The sequence below is a fragment of the Protopterus annectens genome, chromosome 1.part0, assembly GCF_019279795.1.
Source record: "Protopterus annectens isolate FY-2018-M chromosome 1.part0, PAN1.0, whole genome shotgun sequence".
Lineage (NCBI taxonomy): Eukaryota > Metazoa > Chordata > Ceratodontiformes > Protopteridae > Protopterus > Protopterus annectens.
The window spans coordinates 883,634,475-883,658,119 of NC_056725.1; the positions used below are offsets into that span (position 1 = coordinate 883,634,475).

General features: G+C 34.5%; 1 protein-coding gene across 2 annotated transcripts in view; it reads left to right on the plus strand.

Annotated features, from left to right (window-relative positions):
* LOC122795620 (CD109 antigen-like) overlaps positions 1–23,645 on the plus strand; it is a 647,366-nt gene that overhangs the window by 374,539 nt on the left and 249,182 nt on the right. The window lies entirely within an intron of this gene.

The window sequence follows — 23,645 nt, forward strand, 5'->3', positions numbered from 1 at the left end:
GGTGGATTGGACACTCTAAATTGGCCCTAGGTGTGAGTGTGTGCATGTGTGTACTTTCTGTAGAAGGTTGGGCACTGGGCTGGCAACTCGACACTGTAAAACTCTACTGCCAATCATGAGCAGATAGGTGATCCACTGTGGCGACCCCTAACCAGGAAAAGCCAAAAGAAGAAGATCATGGTACACTTTGAAATGTGGGGCAAAGGAAAACCACATTCTTTTTCCTAGTTTTGTAGCTCTGCTTAGACTTCATTTACCATTAATTTCATTCAAATGAATTACTTGATGAGCCAATCAAAATCTTGTATATGTGGCACAATTATTTTTATCCTCTTCAGTGTCATTTCTTTATGTAGCAGTAGATAACCCCTGCCTATGAAACAATGACTTAATTGTCAAGTCATATATTCATGAATCTCCTCAAATGCATTTCCTTAAGTGTCCCACTCCCACTAAACTACAGACCAAATTCATAAAGGTTTCCATTAATCTGTTTGAATTCAAAGATAGCTATAACATGGTGTTTTTGCATGAAGACATGCAACACTGCATTGGGCTGTCTCCACAGGCTGTTTATATGGCAATGAGACAGTTTGGGGATGAGACATATGCTAATTGACCATGTGGTCTCTCCGCCCAGCACCACCCACAGGAAGGCATCTACAAGCTCAGTGACTCAGAATTATAAATCAGCATGGCTGCTCCTATCACATTGTTGTAGAGGTAACTACATTTGATTTTATTGGAAAGATACGGATAGGAGCTGTATGTACGAGTGTGTGTTTGCGAGGGACTGCGTGCACATGCAGGTGTGTGTGTGTGTGTGTGTGTGTGTGTGTGTGTGTGTGTGTGTGTGTGGCTGTCATACTTCCTCAAACCACTAGACAGATGAGCAGAGCCTGCAAAATGTTCCAGGTTATAAACTCAGCATCATAAATGCATGAAACTCACAAGATTGGGCTCACATGCTTGAATCTTGTAACCTTGACAAGCACACAAACAAAAATGGTACTCATGTTTTTGCAGGGATCAAGCCGCCCTGCATCCCCTGTTGCTTATATATCCCAGCTCCAGGATCACTCTACATTGGGGAAAGGACAAATTCCTCAATCCCCACTGTCTGCAGTCTTGCATAGTTCATGTTTCAGCAAAAAGAAATACAGTTCCTTTTCTTTTTATGGTTCAATGTTACAAGATTTGAGCATGTTGGCTGAATTTTTCTGTGTTTTGTGCATTTAACATGTTGAGTTTGTAACCTGGAACCCCCTGCAAAATTGGGTTTGGGAAACATTAGACACCAGGAATATTATTCTTGTGTCATAACATCACTTTGAACAGTTTGGGGATCGGTGGTGTGGGGAAACACGTGACGCCAGGGGTACTGCTCTCATGTCATAGTGACACTTAACATTGTATGAGGATTGAGGTCGGGGAGCCAAGTAGACACCAGGGAATACTACCTTCTTGCCATAACACCACTTACAACAGTACAAAGGTTGGGATGGTGGGTTGGTGTAAAACCATTTAAAACAATGTGTGGATTGTGGCTGGGGAAAACAGCAGCAATTAGTAACAGAAATACAAGTAAAAATATATATGTCTGTGTCTTGCTGTGCCATACAAGGGGGATGCATAGGAAATGTTAGACATATACCCCTACAGGTCTACCTGAAAATGCTGAAATCGCAGATCACTGACAACGAGAACACTGACACCAGAAGATCGACAACGGAGAATACCAACAGTTGAGAATCCCCATGCTGAGAACACTGACATGTTAAGGTAAGTGTGCGATAGGGACAGACGTTAGGGTCAGGGTGTGGGTAAGGTAAGTGTGTGATAGTGATGGACATTAGGGTAGGGTGTGGGTCAGGTAAGTGTGTGATAGTGACAGAATTTAGGTTTAGGGGTGGGTTAAGTGAGTTAGGGTTAGGGTGCGGGTAAGGTAAGTGTGCAATAGTGACGGACTTGAGGGTTAGGGGTAGATTAAGTGAGTTAGGGTTAGGGTGCGGGTAAGGTAAGTGTGCAATAGTGACGGACCTTAGGGTTAGGGTTTGGGTTAAGGTAAGTGCATAGATAGTTGTGTATGTAAGGTTTAGTGTAGGTTTGTAAGGTTTTTGGTGTGCTTGTGTTGTGTGTGTGTTTTTTGGGAAAGGTATTTGTTTTGTTGATTGTCGAGATTTTGGTTTGTTGGGCATGTGAAGTTTCGTGTTTTTGCACTTTTTTTTTCTTTCTTTTTTTAGTGTCAGTTATTTTATTGTCGGTGTTTTGGCATGTCAGTGTTATCAGGTAGACCCACCCCTCCACCTTGTAAATGTCTTTCTCCCTAGCATGCATTCAGGACTGACTATAATCATCCATGCAAGGGAAAAGAAGAGATTGTGGAACATTCTGACAACAGGGCTGGTATGGCTGATTGCTTCATTTAAATGTTTCTATGAGAGCTTTTTTTTAAATTGAACTGTTAGATTTCTGATTGAAATATATTGAATAAGTAAAGTGGAAATTGGTGGACACTTGTTAGATGCAATATTTCATGGATAGCTCATAACTAGTTATATATAATTGTAGCCAGTCAATATTATTTTTAGTGGGGATATTTGTGGCATATTTAACATTTTTGTTATAGATTTCTTCCAGCTTTTTTGGAGGTGTGTTTTAAGGATTTTAGGCAATAGTGGAAGCATAAAGTGAGGTAGGTAGAAACAGTGTTCACACTGTGTTTACTTGTGCTATGCCAGTTAAATAGGATTTGGAATTATACAGTATACTTAGGCATTTTATGCATTTTTGAGGTGACGTTGTTTGTGTGTTTGCCAAAGCGTAGTTTATGATCAATGATTAGGACAAGAAGATTAGCATGGGTGACATGGTCATTTGGTATACTGTTTTTCAAGAGCCAAAAAGGATTAACTTGCTTTTACTGAAATTTCATAAAATCTATGATTATGTTAGGTTGCAGTTGCAGATGAGGGCAGAGTAACCTGTGCACTACACTAATGTTGCATTGAGAATATTGATAAATGTACAATTAATGAAGATACTAAATAAAATTGGTCCAAATATAATACCTTGTGGTATGTCAGAGGTGATAGGTGTACATCAAAGGTTAGCTATGACTATTAACTATCTGAATTTGATTGGAGAGATAATTTTCAACCAATTTTAAGGTCTTACTACTAGCATCCATATTAGCTAGTCTTTGGAAAATAATACTGAGAGAAAATAGGAATGGATAGAAGGCTTTTTTTTGCTCTGTTTGATATAATTTAAGAAGGATAAAAGTATATATATTTTTAGGAAGGGTAGAAGTTTGTATTTTACACTTACTTCTACTTGAAACTTAAATTTTCCTATTCTGAACCTCTCTGTGGACGACCTTGTCTTTATTTCTTCCAACATTTTCTACAGTTGTCATCTGATTAATATCAAACTTCCAACCAAACCAATGCGGAAGCAACTGTGGGTTTTGGTTCTACTTACAATGACATTCGTAATCAGAACTAATGATGACATGGCCATTTCAGCTCCTAATGGTATTGGGGACCATTTAGTGACTCTTAACGGTTCCACTATTCCTGTCTTAAATGAATGGCTTGAAACTCGCACAAGCTTCCAGCCAGAGTCAGAAGTCAGTAATAACCAGCAAACATCTCCAATTAATGATAGTTCCCTCGGTAAGAACCTTGAGACCTTTGATCACAAATCTTGGAAATTAAATAAGCTTCAATTGGAGATTTCTTATTTTAGGGAGTGTGTAAGGCGGCAAGTACCCAAAGGTCTGTGGATGTGGTGATACCCAACTGGGTTGATACCTAATTCCCCCTTTCATAATGAATTACTGAAACTATTTGACAAGCAAGATTTGAAGTTATTGGAAGTGCTTATGAAGCACTACCAAATAATGGCTGACTTCTTGGCTAATGAAGTCGGTATTCTGGATACACAGATCAGAAATGATATTTACTTTCCTAGGTATAAATTCGAGTTTCCTCACATTTTTTCTAGTATTGATAACCATTTGAGTAAATGCAAAGCTGTCAAAATGAAAAAAATTGAACGAGACAACTTAGACTACTTAAATGGATCAGCTTATCCTCCCCCACCACTTTCACAACAGGGGAATAGTCCTAAGGAATCCTTGGCTAACAATGAAGATGACATCATGACTACTCATGGGGGTAATGAACCACAATGTAACTATGCTGCTGCAGCCAGTACTTCAGCTAGCCAGGCTGAGAGTGGGCCTAGACACAGTGAGCATATTTGCAATATGAACAACAAATCAAACAACAGATCTACTAGGGGAGGTAACAACCAGCAAGTGGATCAAATTAATCGTCCTAATAACCATCAGGGGAATATTCAACACCATGTGGTGAATCAGAACCAAAATCAGCATTCAAACCAGGATTTTTATCAAGGAGGCAGCTGCAACAGGAGGAAGAATTACCAGAATTGGTCCCAGTCAAGGACATAACAGGACTCAATGGTATTGTACCAAGTATATTCCAGTCAAGCTCTAAAAGTGAGATTAACTTTAAGACTGATACCATGACTATAATTAAGAATTCCAAAGGGGACTTTAGTGTTTTTAACTACTCAGAGTTTTAGGTTGACAGGGTTTCAGTGGATTTGTTGGCTAAAGGACTAACGTTTGTGCCATCTCGTTCAGGTGATTTAGCTAAAATGCTGATTTATTTGAAGCTTTTCACCCGTAAATTAAATTTAAACTTTTTATTATGAAATCAATCATTTAATCAAAGTGAATTTAAGATACCCATTGTGTATAATCCCCCGTTAATTCCTGCAATTTCTCTATTTGAGAGTATATGCGAGCTTGATATCAGAAATAGATTTTCTTGTAAAAGGCCTAATAATTATCGTGTAAGTAATTTTTCTAGAGATGAATGGGAGCATGTGTAGTCTTTAAAAATGAGTGGTATTCATATAATGAAGCCCAACAAATGCAACAAATTAGTGTTTATGGACACTGATCATTATAATAAGAAAATGTTTGAGTTATTATCTGATGGTAATAACTATATGTCAGTTTCTTTAAATGGGTTAAATACAGCATATAAGAGGATAAGGATGTTTTTAAATTATCTCTTTGTAAATTCTAGAATTAACGTGGATGTTTTTAATTATTTTTCAATGCCTGCTCCCCAAATTCCTATAATTTTTGGAATTCCAAAAATTCATAAGGACCTGACCAACCCCCCTTTGAGACCCATTGTGCACAGGAGAAATTCCATCAGCTACCCTTTAGTGAAATATGTAGACAGCTTTTTGAAGAGATATGTAGAATTAGAACAGCAAATATGTAAAGTCTCTTGGTCCTTCTTAAGAAATGTCAGTAATTTTGAATATGATGAGCATTGTAACTTACTAACTATTGATGCCAAGGACCTATATACTTCTATTCCCCATGATTTGGGGATTGAATGGGTTTGTTCTATGCTATGATTAAGAAATGTTTCTAATGATTAGATTGTATTAATCGAAGAATTATTGAGTATCGTCTTGAATAATAATTTCTTTTTGCTTGAAGGGAATTTTTTCTTACAGAAACAAGGAGTCGCTATGGGTTCCCTTTGTGGGGGTAGTTATGTAAATTTGGTTTTAGCATTTTGGGAAAGGCAATTTTTTTTTTTTGGTAATAGTTTGTTTTCTGATATGATAAAATTTTATACACGTTATTTGGATGACATATTTGTCCTGTTTCAAGGTAGTAACTCACAGGTAGATGAATTCTTGTCTTTTTTAAATAATTCTACTCAATTTTTGAAATTCACGTACTCTTTTAGTAAGGAGTACATTTCATATTTAGATGTGGATTTAATAATTAATAGATCTAACAAAGGTTATAAGGCAAACATTTTTAGGAAAGCTACCTACTTTAATTTCTTTTTACATTTTATCAGCGCCCACCCTTATTAACAAAAAAGATCTGTTGTTAAGGGTCAAGTTGTTTGGGCGGCTAAGATGGTATACACTCAGGAAGATTTTGTGGCTGAATGTGATAATTTGGTCAACATGTTCCTAAAACATGGTTACCCTATTTCCTTATTGGAGAATTGAAAACTGAGGTAGTTTTGAAATGATCCTGAGTCCTTTTCAACATGAACCTGCCAGAAGATTCTGTATTTGAACAAATGGCAGATGCTCCTTTTGCAAACATGACTTTGTTTTTTACTACTTATAGTAATGATGCTTTGGCTGTTAAGGAGATTATAGTTAAGAAGTGGGGACTTCTCGCATCGGATGAAGCCTTTTATGGTACTGAAGAATTTTGACCGAAGTTTGTCTTAAAGAAGGGCTTAAATTTAAAGAACCTTTTAGAACCCTACAGTAGTGTTTCCTTTAGAAATCAAGGGATGTTTAGATGCAAATCTTCTCCCTATTGTAGGCATATAGACATGGGTAGCAGTTTTACAATAAGTGACCAGAGGTATGAGACATGAGATAGATTTAATTGTAATACTTCTAGTGTAGTATATTTGGGTAAGTGTAAAATCTGCCCCGGTTTTTATATCGGAAAAAAACTATAGGAAGTTGAAAGAGAGGTTATATGAGCACTTATATAACATAAGGAAAAATAAATTGGATAATGCTCTGGCTAATCATGTTAACCAAAACCCAGGCCAGTTCTTTGGCTTTCGAGTTATAGGTAAAGTCCAAAAGGACATCAGAGGAGGTCCTACCTCCTTAAAGCTCGAATTTCATGAATTAGTATGGCAGTTGCGATGTCAAGCCCATAGGTTACTGGCTCTTAATGATACATGTTCACTAGTTAGTGTTTTGAAACTGAAGAGCCTAACAAGATGAGACTTTTTAATTACAACAGTTTTTAGGGTTCTTAGTTGATGTATTTACATTTTTTTATTTTTCTATATTTATTCTATATGATTCATTATTGTATTAATTTATGTATTGTTTTTCCTATGTAATCATGCGACCAAGTGGTTGGTTATCATGTGATTACCTATGTCAAATTTGGTTGGTTTGATTCAGTATTTAAATGGTTAGCTAATGTATCTATGTTTGCATCTGAGGAAGTCTGATATTAATCAGACGAAAATGGTTATTTTACATTAATTTATTTATTAAAGTACCGTTTGTTCTTGTTCTAGTTTTTTTGCCATTTTATTTTGGGTTTTCAGTTTGCTTTTTGGTAATTGTTATTGATTTTCCACAGTTGTCTTTTCTTACCCTCCATTTCTACTATCCTTATTTTCCACAGTCTTATTTTCTCCCCCTTTTTTTTTTTTTGCTTTTTGTTCTATTTTAACATCTCCATATGGACTTACACTTTTTATACATAAAATGTCCTATCACTTTTTCTTGTTTTTCCTTAACTTTCTGTATGATGCCCAAAATGCATACAATCTAAAATAAAAGCTAAATTAATTAATCATAATTCTCACTGTTTTTTATTGTATGTATTCCTCTTTTTATAGGATTTAATCAAGAAACCACCCCAGACTAAACATAATCACTGATAACACTTTTTAACATCCCATGGAACATAAAATCTCTACCACTGTATGCCAACTTACCAGTACAAACATATTCATCATATATACCTTCCTTTTACATATTAACACAAACGTTTTTTATAACTCTTATCACCTTCTTAAATCATACGGCAATTCTTTTCACTTGTAAAATGCTGATTTAATTTCTTGTAAATATATACTCTCCCACCTTTATGTATCCCTATAACCTTTGCATTTCTGCTTAATTAAAACTAATCCTACTTCTGACAACTGTTTTTGCCACCTCTATTACATATTTTATCCACATTTTATTAATGGCTATAAATATTAAAGCACCTGTATTCAACATGAAGATGGACAGTTTCACTGCTGTTAATAATCATTTTGCTTCCTTTAGCTTACTGCATTCATTATTGCACACTACACAAAGAACATCCTTGTTGTATGTCTCTGCTAACATTTATTTTATCACTAAGCCAGCCACTCACTAATTCTCCAATACTTTTCATTCACTGTCTTCACTGTTTACCACTTTCCCCATACCATAATGTCATTATCTTTTATGCTTGTTCATGACACACACTACTAAAAGCTTTAGTCTCATAACAAGACTTGTTTCTCCTCTTCTGTCTCCCTCCATTTATTTATATATTTATGTGTTTATTTAGCTGTGCTTACAGGGATAGAGAGTTGATCTCCCTGGACCAGTTTAAAGCCCAGCCCACTGGTACAGAAATACCAGACAATTTAGCAAAACCACATCTATAAATTCCTTTACTATTACTTATATTTTCTGTACCTGCATGCAATACATCTCCCATCAGTATTTATATTTTCCTCTGTGAAATTCTAAAAAAAACTTTATAGGCAGTATTATACAATGTGATTGGTCCTTCTTAAGAAATGTCAGTAATTTTGAATATGATGAGCATTGTAACTTACTAACTATTGATGCCAAGGACCTATATACTTCTATTCCCCATGATTTGGGGATTGAATGGGTTTGTTCTATGCTATGATTAAGAAATGTTTCTAATGATTAGATTGTATTAATCGAAGAATTATTGAGTATCATCTTGAATAATAATTTCTTTTTGCTTGAAAGGAATTTTTTCTTACAGAAACAAGGAGTCACTATGGGTTCCCTTTGTGGGGGTAGTTATGTAAATTTGGTTTTAGCATTTTGGGAAAGGCAATTTTTTTTTTTTTTGGTAATAGTTTGTTTTCTGATATGATAAAATTTTATACACGTTATTTGGATGACAGGGTAGTAACTCACAGGTAGATGAATTCTTGTCTTTTTTAAATAATTCTACTCAATTTTTGAAATTCACGTACTCTTTTAGTAAGGAGTCCATTTCATATTTAGATGTGGATTTAATAATTAATAGATCTAACAAAGGTTATAAGGCAAACATTTTTAAGAAAGCTACCTACTTTAATTTCTTTTTACATTTTATCAGCGCCCACCCTTATCAACAAAAAAGATCTGTTGTTAAGGGTCAAGTTGTTTGGGCGGCTAAGATGGTATACACTCAGGAAGATTTTGTGGCTGAATGTGATAATTTGGTCAACATGTTCCTAAAACATGGTTACCCTATTTCCTTATTGGAGAATTGAAAACTGAGGTAGTTTTGAAATGATCCCGAGTCCTTTTCAACATGAACCTGCCAGGGTCGAACTTTCTATTTCTGAAGAGTCTGTATTTGAACAAATGGCAGATGCTCCTTTTGCAAACATGACTTTGTTTTTTACTACTTATAGTAATGATGCTTTGGCTGTTAAGGAGATTATAGTTAAGAAGTGGGGACCTCGCTTCGGATGAAGCCTTTTATGGTACTGAAGAATTTTGACCAAAGTTTGTCTTAAAGAAGGGCTTAAATTTAAAGAACCTTTTAGAACCCTACAGTAGTGTTTCCTTTAGAAATCAAGGGATGTTTAGATGCAAATCTTGTCCCTATTGTAGGCATATAGACATGGGTAGCAGTTTTACAATAAGTGACCAGAGGTATGAGACATGAGATAGATTTAATTGTAATACTTCTAGTGTAGTCTATTTGGGTAAGTGTAAAATCTGCTCCGGTTTTTATATCGGAAAAAAACTATAGGAAGTTGAAAGAGAGGTTATATGACCACTTATATAACATAAGGAAAAATAAATTGGATAATGCTCTGGCTAATCATGTTAACCAAAACCCAGGCCAGTTCTTTGGCTTTCGAGTTATAGGTAAAGTCCAAAAGGACATCAGAGGAGGTCCTACCTCCTTAAAGCTCGAATTACATGAATTAGTATGGCAGTTGCGATGTCAAGCCCATAGGTTACTGGCTCTTAACGATACATGTTCACTAGTTAGTGTTTTGAAACTGAAGAGTCTAACAAGATGAGACTTTTTAATTACAACAGTTTTTAGGGTTCTTAGTTGATGTATTTACATTTTTTTATTTTTCTATATTTATTCTATATGATTCATTATTGTATTAATTTATGTATTGTTTTTCCTATGTAATCATGCGACCAAGTGGTTGGTTATCATGTGATTACCTATGTCAAATTTGGTTGGTTTGATTCAGTATTTAAATGGTTAGCTAATGTATCTATGTTTGTATCTGAGGAAGTCTGATATTAATCAGACAAAAATGGTTATTTTACATTAATTTATTTATTAAAGTACCGTTTGTTCTTGTTCTAGTTTTTTTGCCATTTTATTTTGGGTTTTCAGTTTGCTTTTTGGTAATTGTTATTGATTTTACACAGTTGTCTTTTCTTACCCTCCATTTCTACTATCCTTATTTTCCATAGTCTTATTTTCTCCCCCTTTTTTTTTTTTGCTTTTTGTTCTATTTTAACATCTCCATATGGACTTACACTTTTTACACATAAAATGTCCTATCACTTTTTCTTGTTTTTCCTTAACTTTCTGTATGATGCCCAAAATGTATACAATCTAAAATAACAGCTAAATTAATTAATCATAATTCTCACTGTTTTTTATTGTATTTATTCCTCTTTTTATAGGATTTAATCAAGAAACCACCCCAGACTAAACATAATCGCTAATAACACTTTTTTAACATCCCGTGGAACATAAAATCTCTACCACTGTATGCCAACTTACCAGTACAAACATATTCATCATATATACCTTCCTTTTACATACTAACACAAACATTTTTTATAACTCTTATCACCTTCTTAAATCATATGGCAATTCTTTTCACTTATAAAATGCTAATTTAATTTCTTGTAAATATATACTCTCCCACCTTTATGTATCCCTATAACCTTTGCTTTTCTGCTTAATTAAAGCTAATCCTACTTCTGACAACTGTTTTTGCCACCTCTATTACATATTTTATCCACATTTTATTAATGGCTATAAATATTAAAGCACCTGTATTCAACATGAAGATGGATAGTTTCACTGCTGTTAATAATCATTTTGCTTCCTTTAGCTTACTGCATTCATTATTGCACACTACACAAAGAACATCCTTGTTGTATGTCTCTGCTAACATTTATTTTATCACTAAGCCAGCCACTCACTAATTCTCCAATACTTTTCATTCACTGTCTTCACTGTTTACCACTTTCCCCATACCATAATGTCGTTATCTTTTATGCTTGTTCATGACACACACTACTAAAAGCTTTAGTCTCATAACAAGACTTGTTTCTCCTCTTCTGTCTCTCTCCATTTATTTATATATTTATGTGTTTATTTTGCTGTGCTTACAGGGATAGAGAGTTGATCTCCCTGGACCAGTTTAAAGCCCAGCCCACTGGTACAGAAATACCAGACAATTTAGCAAAACCACATCTATAAATTCCTTTACTATTACTTATATTTTCTGTACCTGCATGCAATACATCTCCCATCAGTATTTATATTTTCCTCTGTGAAATTCTAAAAAAAACTTTATTGGCAGTATTATACAATGTGATTGGTCTACAGTTTTCTAACTTCTCTTGATTCCTTTCTCAGATAAATTTTATTATCGCCTCACATATCCTCAAACTATTAGTTACTGTCTCTCACCACTAACTCATCACCTCTATAAATCTAGCCTTTTCTTCCTGCTTCATTCCTTTATAAAAACATACCATAACCCACCAAGTCTTGGGGTGAAGCTATATTAACTTTCTGCAAAACCTTCTGCTCTTTTGTTGTCATATTCTTTTCCAGAAAATCCATTTCTTCCTTCTTATTTTTTAACATTGCACTTTGATTCATAACTATGTTTTACACTTACAAACATTTTCTGCACACAATGTACCACTTTTTCCATTATTTCCTCCTCCTGCTTATACTTGACTACTTCTATTTCATCTAACAGCTCTGTTAGCTAATATTTATTACATTTCCACAAAATAGGTTCATAGTATTATAGGTAAGTACTAAGCTAACTGCCCTTGCAGTGCATTTTAAGTCTAGGCAATTGCCCTTTTCATACTCAAATGAACTGATCCTGTTTGATGACAGATTGGCCTTATCCAGCCCATGATTGATAATTGTATATTATCTCTGATGAGAATAACTGGGATCGTACCATAGATGATCTGAGGGGACACATGCATGGGATACAGCATTTGGGAGCTGCCTCTGTTCATTAGTAGAACAGGGGACAGTCCTGAGGTTAATTTTAAGTTTTGTGTCCACAATTCCAAGTTGCACTTGAAAATGGACAGGGATGAACTTTGTTTTATGTGGATGGGGAGGTTGCATCAGAGTAGAGGTATCCTCCATGAGACACTCTGGTTGTTCAAAACCATTCTCTTGATATTATAGAAGAGGTTTAGATCACTAGACTGAGTATTTCTGATGCAATTTGAGTTGCTTATATGCAGTAATTCCATCAGTATTCGGTGGCAGGATCCCCTGTATAAAAGTCACCTTTTAGCAGTCTGTAGGATGCCAAGTTTAGTGATAGGGCTTTGAATTGGCCCATGTAGGACATGTTATTTAGGCCTTGTATCCTTTTAGTAAGCCATCTCTGTGGCATTCCAATTGCTGCATGAGTCTGGACAGATACATGCCAAAGGGGTCATTATATTCATTGGCTAGCCCAATGAGGGCTAAGTAAAAAGGGACAATGATATCCTTAGGTCTGGACACAATCCCTTTGCATACAAGCTGTTCAATATAGAAGGACAACAATGGACACATGTAGGTCAAAGGTTAGGTCTCTGTACAAATAAGTTCCCAAATCCTGGACAACTGGGTCAATTCTTGGGTTGTAGTGTAAGTTAGGTAGTTTTCTGGAGGTAGATGACTTCCCAAATGATGCAATAATGCAATTTTGGCATTTAGTTTTAGTCCATGATTTTGGCACCAGTTATTTATTTGGCTCTAATCTTCCTGCAAGATGGCTAAGTTATCTGGAGAGTCAGTGACTGCTCCTAGCTTGGAGTTATCTGCAAAAGTAATTAGCCAGAGCCCTTTGGTAAGCACCCTGGGGGACTCCACTGGTAATTGGCCTCTTTGTTGAGGTACCTTCCCCTGTTTTGATTTCCTGTGTTCTGTCTGTGAACCAGTTGACAATCCAGTGGGTGATGTAGGAGTTTATTCCCAGTTTATTTAGCTTTTCTACTATGCCTGAGTGGGGAATTGTGTCAAAAGCTTTGGCCAGGTCGAGGTATGTGGTGTATGCTGTTTTGCCTTCATCCATTACTTTGGTCACCTTTTCAAAAAACTACTTCAGGTTGATTAAGTACTACCTGACATTGATTAATCCAAACTGAGATGGGTCCAGTGTTTACAGTTTCCCTACATCCTGATTCATTAGTTCAATGACAAGTCTTTCTGTGGGTTTAATATGAGGCTGGTCAGACTTATGGGTGTAAAATTGCTTGAGTCTGTCGAAGGGCCATCCCGTATGGAGGGGAATGACTGCAACTGTCCTCTATTCACTTGGTTCAAAACCTGTATGGAAGCTGAGACTGAATAGTGTTGCTAGGGGTGTGGCTGAATTGTGCATCCAGGGATATTGTCTGGACCCATCAATGCAGTATTTGTAGCTTTTGATGGTAATTTTAGGACTTAGTCTTGTGTGATAGAGGTGAGCCAGTTTCAGGTATTTCTTGAGGGACAGACGGAGGGGAGCTAGTATAAAGTTAAAGCTAAGTTTATCAACTAGTAGGTTTGCTACATCTTCAACCCCAGTGTAGGTGACATTGTTTGCAATAAGCTCAGCACATCAATGCAGTGTGCTTTTGAGATTACATAGATAACTAAAAATGCCATGTGATTGTCTTTGGCTTGAGAAGCTATTTTAGCCTGAAACTTAACTTTCTTGGATTTTGTTAAGCTCCTGAGTTGTTCATTTGTTTATTTCAGTGACAAGGGTTCTAACATTCTGGATAAACTCCAATTAATTTGGTCAGAATTATTTTCTTTTTGTTATAAAGCTTGTTGATATTATGATTCAAACATGTGGCTTTGTTTCTAGGGTTTGCCTTGTACTTGTTCCTAGCATTTATGCTGGTATAGTAAGGTGGTGTACATTTCCGTGTATTCTGTGGAGTTAGCTATTTTTGGGAAATTTGAAGCTTGCCATTGTATCACTTAGGAGAAGGTAGTTTATCTTAAATAAATTTCTAATGGTACACTGGGGGGAAGGAATATATGGTTTTAATTTTACTTAAAAGGAGACTAGTTTATGGTCAAACCTAACAAGTGATGATTCACCGCTAGTTTCTTTCTTTTTAGTAAAATTCCCATACAGCGGTCTTTATTCCTTCCCTCTTCTTTTCATACACCTTCTTCTACTCATATTCTATGCTTCCTTTTTTGCTATGGTTATACGTTTTTTTCAAATGTTCCCTATATTATCACCCAAATTTATTTCCTTGATATGACTCTTTAGCTTAGTAAATGTTCTTATGTGTCTTCTTAAAAACTACCCACTACTGTGTAGATTTATAGAATGGCTTCATTTTAGCGTGTTCCATCCAGAATAAAACAACTTCCTTCTGAAATTCTTAAAAGTGTTGCCTAGTCTTGTTTATATTTTTCTGGATTCCTGTACATATTCAAGTTTTGGAAAATATTTTTATTCCATGGGAACCAAAAGTCAGTTTCATTTAATAACTGGATGGTGAATAAAACATCTTAAAAGTAACTTCACAAAGCATTTTGTTTCCCACATTAATTAAAGCTCTAATCTCCACAGTATGAACTCCCAAAGACAAAAGTCACAGTATCCTAAACTGAATACCTAATGGATGATATGTTAAACTGAGGTCCCATCTGCCTGAGTTGATGCTAATGTAGACGTTAAGTATCCCATGTCAGTTTTCAAAAAGGGTAGGGGTGTTTTATTTGCAAGAAATATAAAATGCTAACACTGTAGAAATATAGTACATGTTTTAAAACCATAAAATAAGGTAACCATTTGAAATTTTGGGACCCGCATGAGCAAATCCCAAATATGTAGACTGAATGACTGAAAAAATGGATTCACATATATCAAGTCCAAGATGGCTATTTTTTTCAGAATAGTCTCTTTTCTCTGAGGTGTGGTGATCTTAGATTTATCCACAATTTAGCAGTTCTAGGTCATTATAAGATAACATGTATCATTGTCTCAGCTACTTTTTATTTATGACATATTCTTTATTACGTTATATTTATAATGTAATCTTTCATTCACTGCTTTGTACAACATTGACCCTTTGACTGGCGATTTCTATACATAAGTTTCTATAAGAAATATTTTCTCTCATGTTAAAATCCATTGCTTAACTTTTTCTTCAATCTTCCTTTTTTAACTTTTAAGATATTCCATACTTACGTATATTTTATTTTAAGAAATTTGACACTTTTATTTTCATTATGCATTATAGCTTTAAGCATTCCATAAATAAAAAAGAAGGAAGAAACATTACTGGATTTTTTTAAATGTAATCCTCCATTTTCCAGTTTTGCTATATATTATAGTACTTTTTATGGGATTCAGTCTGTACCCTCGAAAATTAGGAAGAAAATACCTGTAACTATTTATTTAATATTTCTAAAGGAAACAACATAATTCACTTTAGAAAATTCAGTTTTCATAAACAAACAGTATTAATCAAATAAACCTTTTATAAAACTAAGTTTAAAAGACTTCCAAAGTTGTCCTATACATTGCATTTTTCTAAAATAAATTGCCTCTGTTGTTTCATCACCACATATTCACCAAATACTATACATAAAACTTCAAATACTATGTTTTACTATATATATATATATATATATATATATATATATATAGATATAGTTCAGTAGATTGAACAGCCACATAACCAAAATTCTTATTCTCGAGATGAGAAGACTGCAAGATTAAAATAACGAAAGAAAAACATTTCAAAACTTGGAATAACAAAATATCTACTGTGCATGTCTGACACCACTCAGACTTCCTGAATTGAGATCACAAAGCAAAGACATTCCTTTCTACAACATGTAATAATAATAATATAATAATAATAATAATAATAATTACAAACAACGATACTAGGAGGAAAGTGTCCCAAAAACCAAACTATAAAGTAGCATCAGTAAATCTAAAAGTGAAGACAGCAGACAGATGGAGATAAAAATATACCAACAATTTTAGTAATGAATGCATTATTGAATCAACACATCTTCATCCCTTCACACCAGGACTTCAGCAGATAATTTAAACAGGGCATCCAGCCTTTAATAAATACCCTTGAATTTTGTGACATTTTTTAGGATTCACATGATTTGTACATTTTTTTATATGACTTTGTTTTTAAATGTGGGTAGTATGATTAAGTGTTAGGGTATGATACTTTCTTGGATATGTATATTTGCATGTGTATTTATTTTATTTTATTCAATTATCTTATCTATTTTTATGCAATATTCCTAAAAAACTTTTTTAGAAAAAAACTTTTTTATGAGTTTTTTTAAAGATTTTCAAGATTTTTATGACTAATCTTTTACTGGGAATATTTATATTGTGTGATGTTGATCTAACACCACTAGATGGTGCTTTAGTACATGAACTATGATGTTTATATATTTTTATTCAAATCCATGGTTATATTTTTGTGAAGTAGTAATGAGATGTATTTTTATCTATTATTATTTATTTATTCTTTATTTAATTGGTAGGTATGTTTTACATTAGGCGTATATTTATACATTTTTAAGTTAGTTTCAAACATATTTATTTATTGTATTTAGGGTAGACTAGGCTATCTCTAGACTGAATATGTAATCTTGCATTTTGTAAATTATTAGGGTTGCTTAATTGGGTAATTAAGTAATTTATGCATGAGGTGTCATGGGTATATAAAACAATGGGTTGGTATGTTTAAATTATCTGATGAAGTCCTGGTGTAAAGGGAGGAAATGCAGTGATTTGTTAATGCATTCATTAATAAAATTGTTGGTATATTTTATCTCCATGTGTCTGTTGTCTTCAATGTCCTAACTTTTTGATGTAATAATAATAGTTAATAATCTCTGCATGCTTCTACCCTTTGTTTCAAAAATCCCTGTGTCCAAATTCTAGAAAACTCTTTGTCAAATTTCCTCTGCAAAATTCTTATAAAAAGCTTGTAGCCTGTATGCATCAGAGTTATCGGTCGCCCGTTTATAGCTGATTTCTGTCTTTTTCTTCCATATTAATTTAATTACCCTCTCAAATATTTTCCTTCTGTGAATCCATTAATTCAGTAAATACTCGAGCCAAACATATTTTGTAATGTAGATCCATTTTTTTATGAAATGTTAAATCTAATCCATCTGGTCCTGGGATTGTCTTGTCATTTACTGTTTTTAATACTTCGTTAACTTCATCTATGACTATGTTTTTATCCAAAATATTATTTTCTGTTTTTGTAAGAGAATCTAGCTTTACAATACATTTTTACATTCATTATTATTAACAAACTGCTTTTTCAAATAATGCATGACTTCTTTGTTAGTATGTCTGTCTCCTCACTAATTATTTCATCTGACAACATGAATGTGTTTTTATTATTTTTTTCTTTCAAAAACGGGACAAACTAGAACCTTAGTACCTTATAGTAAATGTTGTTGTCTGTGCAATAAAAGTTTTATTGACTCTTTGTTCTCCTTATAAATCTGTTTCTTTTATTAAATATCCATTGTCATTATCTTGCATGTGTTCTATGATTTATTTCACTAAGGTCCTCTTCAATTATATTCTTTTTCTATTTCCTAAAGTAGTATTTTATATTTCCTTTTATGCATGTCTCACCATTGTGTCCAATTACTATATACAACCCCTACTGGCATATGTTCATTTTATCATTTTCCAGCTTCCATGTCTAAATCTTTTTATATCTACATTAGTTTCACATTAGTTCTTTTTATTTTTTCATTCCTTTCCCTTATTGTATTATATTTCCATCAATTTGAGCCCTTGTCCATATCCCATTGTGTTCCAAACAAGTTCTATCTTCACTTTTCCTCCATGAATTTCCATTAAGTAATCTAAAACTAAAAATAATAAGCTATTTTGTTCTAATATTCCCTCTTTTATATGTATATTCTCTCTCCTTTCCTGATATTAGGTTTTATACTTTTATCCCTTCTTTTATTTTTTTAATATCAGCCAACAAAAAATGTATATGATAGTAGTGCAGGTAAACTGGGCCTTCAAAAGCAAAATCAGTCCAAAGAAAAATAAAAGAAGTCACCAAACCACAGCCAATACAATCATACAGGTTTATTTAAAATGAACAGGTGAGTGCTTTTGCAGCCAAAGCTGCTTCAACAGACAAATAACTGTTGCATTCATTACTATTTAAATCCATTCCATCTAATTATAGCTGGCAGCTCAATTATCCATATAACATTCCAATTAAAACTTAAAGCAACAATTGAAACACTCTACAGACAGATACAAAGTCATCTGGTAAGGGGCAATTTGCTAATATGGGTTTAATGGACATTTTATCATTCAGTCCTTTACCCATGATTGCACGCATTCTGATAATCCACTCTAATTCTGTCATTTGCATCGTATTCTTCACTGAACACCCTGTAGTTCCTAGCCATACTTGTTCAATAACCATGAACTTGAAGCTATGTGATGGGTCTGTTTCCATTACATGCTTTGTTAGCGCACTGATATTTGCTTTCCTATGAATATCATATACGTGTTCTTTTATTCTATCATGTAACCTACGTGTGATCATTCCTATATAGTATGATTTACACAGAACACAGTAAGCTAAATATACTAAATTGGTAGTATTACAATTAGCTACCAACTTAAAAAGCAGAGTTTTACCAGTGTCCGGATGTAGAAAAGGTCCATTATTATCCAGTAGATGACAATAGTTACATTTTTTACATGAGCAAGTATGGCTAGGAACTAGAGGGGGTTCAGTGAAGAATAAGGTGGAAACAATGGAATTAGAGTGGATTATCAGAATGCGTGCAATCATGGGTAAAGAACTGAATGATAACATGTCCATTAAACCCATATTAGCGAATAGACCCTTTACCAGATGACTATGTATCTATCTGCAGAGTGTTTAAATTGTTGCTTTAAGTTTTAATTGGAATGTTATATGGATAATTGAGCTGGAGCTATGATTAGATGGAATGGATTTAAATAGTAATGAATGCAACAGTTATTTGTCTGATGAAGCAGCTTTGGCCGCGAAAGCACTCGCCTGTTCATTTTAAATAAACCTGTATGATTTTATCGGCTGTGGTTTGGTGCCTCCTTTTATTTTTCTTTGGACTATTTTTCTGATGTGTTTCATTATCTTTTTTTTTTTTGCATCATAATTTTGCAGTTTCTATCTGTCATTATAATAATATACACATTGACAAATAACATGATTTTAAAAGTTCAGATAAATCTTCTCTTTTTGTAACACTTGTATATGCATACAGTATATTTCTTTTTCTTGTGTCTATCACTGATATTCATCCTGCTTTTACAAAGAAAACGTCTAATATTTTAATGTCATCCTCTTAATATGGGTAAACTAGAACATTTTTCTGTCCGAATTTGTTAAATTGTTCTCTTTTTTAATATTAACCATCTAATATCTAATTAGGATTACACAAACTTGTGTGCATCACTGGAATGCTATCAGATGTTGAGTATCATGTATTATACTATTGATGTGTAAATATCCATTACCTGTCTTTTTTTTCTCTTAAATTCTGAATTTTAATGTTATCTCTTTTTACAGCGAACTCCCTTCGTCAATGGAATTCTTACTATTCCCCTCTTCCATTTAATACTCTATTCTATTGTCTCTCAAAGTACATACGAGCAATATTTAAAATCTAACCTCTGATTTTGTTCCTTTGTTTCCACAGTGCTTTTTGTTTTGGCTTTATTGCTAATTCTTTCATCTAGAAAGTGAGAGAGCATTACTTATTAAAATAAGAGTGGTACATCAGACAAAGCAATCACTGGGCTGCCTGAGGAAGAATATTACTAACTGCTGCTTGTTCATTGTTTTGTTATTACAGGATCACTGTGATTTGTGTGAAGCAACTTGGAACACCTTCATGTGTGAACAAAGCTGACATAATTACATGGCATTCATTTTTATTACAATCACATGTCTAAAGTGCAAATAGAAGTGGCTAGAACTGTAGGGTGGGGTTGAGAGCTGTTTGTGGATCAAACTGAACCTCTTGTTTTTCAGTCAGCTTAAACAGTCAGTGATCTGGCTTTGAAAGAGTAGTGTGATTTGTATGAAGTACAGTGGAATACTTTGTTATTATGACATTTATTTTTACCACAATCTGGTGTTTCAGGAAAACCCTATAAAGTGGATGCAATTAATGGGTATACAGACCATCCATGGATACAAGCGGCATATTTCTGCTGTTGTTTGACCACTGTTAAACAGTATTCACTGATCTGGTGTGACTAATAGTGTCAAACAATGTATTTGCTAAGCTCAGTGTCTAGTATTGCTACAGCTTATAACTGTGCGTCTCTGTGTGTTGAGGGAGTTACAGTTTATTGAAGAGTAACATGCTTGCCATTTCATTCACTTTCCATCATAAGCATTAGCATTATACACGATAAGTGGCTCCTTTTGTTGATCTTGCATGAGCAAGATGTGTGTAAAAGTAACTAATTTTTAATAAAGGACCCAGTCAATAGTATTACCATCTCACAGTGAATAGATTTGATTGTGCTCTTTGCTTGTGGATTTTTTGTCTGAAATCTGCATTCTCTTCCTGTGCCAATACCCCAAGATGCGACATTTGCCTGTAGATAGGCATGAAGAGTGTGTGTGTGTGTGTGTGTGTGTGTGTGTGTGTGTGTGTGTGTGTGTGTGTGTGTGTGTGTGTGTGTGTGTGTGTGTGTGTGCATGCATGCGCACCATGAAGCCTTTCACCTAGGTCACCATCTAGTGCACAAACACAGTAGATGAAAATCCTTGATGCCTTGGCCAATTTTGCCTATTCTGTATGAATACTACATTGGTTCTCCCCTGAAAAGAGGCTATAGCATGGTCATAAACATGTAAATAAATCAATAAATAAATAAAATAATTAATTAATAAGTCCTTGCATCCCAAATGGTCATGTCCTGTACAGTTCTGGTAAAGAGAAGCTAAATTCATCTTTGAAACTTTAAACCTATCAAACTCAGTCCTTGCAGTGGATCAAAAATGTATTTCTTTTTCCTTCTACAGTATGGACAGGGGCTTCCAGTCAGAACTCCAGAAATTTTCCCAGTGAGGATTTAGCTGCCAAGAGGAGCTAATTTTGCTGATTTATAACACAGTAGACATGTTCTCTCAGCATTTGCACTAACCAAAGTCTTTGTCATTATCTAGCTAGGCCTGTTAGTCTTCGTTAGCACTTTCCTTCTAAGAATCCCAGTTTAGAAATCAAATAGTACTACATCAAAACATGTAAATTAACCTCCAAGTGCTACCAGTAGTCTTAACACATGCTTTTCCCTTGGCCTCTTATTCTACGAAAGCCTCCTCAACAAGTTGAGGAGTCCAGAAACAATACTTTGGCCATCCCAGTGTCACTGTAAAATGAAGGCTCCTTTTTCTAACAGCATCTCTCCTTATCTTATCTGTCAATGTTCACAGATCACAACCTCTCAACTTTATCTCCCAAAATGATGCACTGTTTATCTCTTTGAAACCCCACCATAGTGCACAGCTCCAGACAACAGTGCATATTCAAGAGGGATATTTTACACTTTGCTTTATTAATCAAGTAAATGGAGAGTACATTGGAATGTTTCCATGTACCTCACACTGCATCCATCCATCCACATCCCCTATTTCCCCATTTTGCACATGGGGTTAGGATGGGATGTCACTTCAACAGTGACAATCATCTAGAGCTAACATTACCACAGCCAGGTGGCTAGTCTTGATGGTGTTCTTTTATGCTACTCAGACATATACATGCTCACACTCACACCTACAGCCAATTTAGAGTGTTCAAGCCACACACCTTCTGCTGCCCAATTTCTTCCACATAAGAAACACCCGTAACCTGCATAAGAAACATCTCCTTAAAATTTACATTTAACAGTCTCTCATAACATTAATTCTTCCTATTTCCCTCAGAAACAATAACTGAATAGTACACAAAGAATTGAAGAAAAGTATACTGCTGCCCTGCCTCACTCCAGATTTAGCCCGCATGAAAAACTCTCACAGAATCACACCAAAATTTGCCATAAAATCAAAACACAGCTCTGCAGTCTTGTCAAATCAAGCAACATATTCAAAAGTAATTTATTATGTAAAGGAGGAACCTTTCAAAACTGCCTATTATCTCAATCATGTTATATTTTTGTTGACCTTCAAGAAGTGCTTTTTGTAATGTGCCTGAGTAGTGAATTCAGTACTTAAAGCCTGCAGCAAAGAACTTCCTTCACATTTGTCTTTTTTTTACTTTGTTGTAAAATTAATATTTGATATGCACTTGGCAAATATCCATATTTTAATATCCAGAGAGAAAAAAACTTTCAACTTTTGATATAATGCAGGACATATTCTTTTTTTTCTTTCAAAAGTTTAACATCATTAGTTTTGTTGCCATCAGTCTTTGCTGCAGGAATCTCTTGGAGAGAACTGTGGGTAGATATTTTTGTATGTTATACTCTACTGTGGGACTTCCCAGCTAATGTAACCAGGATCCCAGCTATAAATCCACTATGTGTCTAACCTCTGTGGTTTTTGATAGGCCCAACAAATCCAGTACATATTTGCTTATCTTCATACATGGTACTGACTCTTTGTCCTTGCATTTCATTTTTATGTGAGGTGGTTAATACTCTTTTTGCCATGTTATCCATGTCTGATTTTATGTCTACAAAATCTTGTATCAAGCCCAAAGAAGATTTAAGACTTTAGGTAACTGTACTGTGGTATATCTGCCATCAGTCTATGCTTCTAACCTCTCTTTGGAACATTAATGTCTGATGTATCCAAAATGGAAATCACTTGATCAATAGTTCACATAGCTGATAAAGAACAGGTTTACTGTGACAGTTACTCAGTGCTAGAATCAGATTTAGAAAAGCAATGAATCCCAAACTACACAATATACTGGGCCTAAACAGATAGAAATAAAATACTGCTGAATCTGTTCAGATATGAATGAAGCAGCTTAGCCTATTCAGTTCATCACCTTACTCTCTAATACCTCATGAAGTGTTGACTTAATATGTTGTTAATTATTATATTTTGAGTACATTAACCCACAATCATAGTAGTCTGTTGGGTACTTGAATTTATTCAGGGTTTCCTCAATTGTTTCTTATGCAAGATAATGGTGCTTCTTATGTGGCAGAAACTGAGCTGTTCAAAACTGAAAGACATACCAGTCAAACAGGTTTTACAGCTGATAAATGTACTTGTACTCATTTGTTATTTCTTTATTCTTAACCATTAGAGTTGCACAACCAAAACAAATAAGGCTTTATAAAAGTTTTATATAGCATGTGAAGTGAGATATAGTGCTTAAAGGTACTGAGCCATCAGTACGAATTGCCTAAATTGAATCAAAACCATTTAGTTGTCTGTCATTAAGGTCAAGTCTATCAATTTGCCTTTGGCCCAATGACTCATTTCCGTAGTCACCCAAGGAGCAAGTAACAGCAATATAAGATAACAAATATTACTAGGGGAAACACTGCCTA